A 1,764-nucleotide genomic window follows, 5' to 3' on the forward strand; every position below is an offset into this window, starting at 1 on the left:
CGCCTCATCGGCCCTTGGGCCTCCGCGGCCATCTGCGGGGGCCGCGTTGCACACTGCCCGTGGTGCCATGTTGCTGTGAGGGCCGCCCACTCGGTCTCGTCTGCCCAGCGGGCCAAAGCTCAGCCTCAGTCACACCTGGAGGACTGTGTCCTTTTCTGTCCAGCTCCACGGGCCAGGCTGGTGGCTGACCTTCAGACCCAAGTCCAGCTGCAGAGCTGGCTCTTCTCAGCCTCTGACCACCCTAGAGGTTCCAGACACTCGCCTGTGGGGCAGCTGGGACATTCTGCCACGTCCAGCCTGGGCCCCTCCTCTGACACCCCCGAAATTCAAGGGTCTCCCAGACTGGGTTCTGCATCCTTCTCTCCTCTCGGGAACATGGGACGTCGCCCACCCCCTTCACCCCTCACCGCCTGCCAGCGTGTCACCTCAGATTCCAATGAAAGGGAACGGCCCTCAAGCCACCAACCAGCACTGGGGACCTCCAGGATTCCTCACCCCCCCAAACCACCAATATCTGTGGGCCGTCCGTCCTCCCCACACCTTGGCGCCCTCCCCACCCTGCCACAGACGGCCCCACAGAGCCACTGCGAGGACCTCCATTCTTGCCCCCACCTCCCGTGGGCTTGATGATGGGCGTCCCTGCCTAGCAGCTGCCCAGGTCACTCTGGATGGACACAAAGCCCTTCTCCTGACCCCTCGCCATCCGATGAACCAGGTCTCCTGCTGGGACTCTCTCCCCAAGCTCCTCCCCAGCCAGGGCGCCTGCTCGCGCTGCCGGAGTCCCCGTGTCCGTTTGACTGCTGCTCCCCTGGCCGAGGCGTGAGCTCAGGGGCAGAGCCCGTCTGCGGGCTGGATGGGCACCGCAGCCCCTCTGTGCTGGGGAGGCTGGAGCTGGAGAGTCCGTGGGGCAAGGCGTCGATGGGGCGAAGGCGGAGCCCTCTGACACCGGATGTGCCGCAGAGACCCCAGAGAGGCTCAGGAGACTCATCACAGTGATCGTGGAAGAAGCACCCAAACCATCCCACATGAGAAATGCACAAATCTACGAATGAACCCCCGACTCTAGAGCTTCTCCAAGGCAGCGAGTGGCCCCTCTGGGAATGGCCTCACACAGTGGGCCTCGGGGACGCTTGTCCACAGTTTCTCCACACGCCCCAGGGCCTGGGTGGCAGGGAGCCCGCCAGAGCCGCCGTGGCTCCGAGGCGGACAGAGGGCGCGTCGCCTCCACCTCCTCACGGGCTCCACTCACCACTGCTGATGCCCACCTGCCCTCCGGCCTCAGACCCTCAGCCTTAAGGCTCCTTGTGGGCTCGCAGCAGGCACGCAGGCGAGCCCTGGGGGGGTCCCTGGTCCATGCGGGGGGCGACCCCACCCAGCTCCTCACAGAGCTCCAGGCGTGACTCTCCTCTTCCTGTTTTCTTTGGAATGACTGCTTAGCAGAGTACTTTCACTCCCCAGAAAGCCGTAAACTTTTTCTGCGAATTCAGGGCACTTCCCGATACTCGGGTGACTTCCCATAACTAAGGTTTCTTCCTCTGTGTAGGACTTATTGCCGCCCTCACGGGATCCTGGACAGTGTCCAGTCCCTTGGCTCCGCCCCCGACCGCTCACTTTTCCTCCCGCTCCCAGCACGCAGACCGGCGGCGGGAGCCAGGGCGCGGAGAGCTGCCCAGGCCGGGAGCGGGGCGCAGGTGCGGAGCGCAGGTGAGGGACTTAACCCGCCGGGAGCGTGCGCGCTGCTGAGGGGTGCACAGGTCGAGAACT

At 64.9% G+C, this 1,764-nt stretch overlaps 1 protein-coding gene across 2 annotated transcripts in view; it reads left to right on the forward strand.

Moving 5' to 3' along the window:
* The first annotated feature begins 1,551 nt into the window (after positions 1 to 1,551).
* The window catches only part of SECTM1 (secreted and transmembrane 1), a 9,271-nt gene continuing 9,058 nt past the window's right edge, over positions 1,552 to 1,764 (forward strand). The window contains exon 1 of one of the 2 annotated variants that reach the window (XM_039859462.1): positions 1,552 to 1,704. The gene's annotated coding sequence lies outside the window, so the exon portion shown is untranslated. Of the gene's footprint in view, positions 1,763 to 1,764 lie in introns of both variants that reach the window. The other variant, XM_039859463.1, reaches the window with a different exon arrangement.

Source organism: Pteropus medius, unplaced genomic scaffold, assembly GCF_902729225.1.
Source record: "Pteropus medius unplaced genomic scaffold, Ma_sr-lr_union100, whole genome shotgun sequence".
Classification (NCBI taxonomy): Eukaryota; Metazoa; Chordata; class Mammalia; order Chiroptera; family Pteropodidae; genus Pteropus; species Pteropus medius.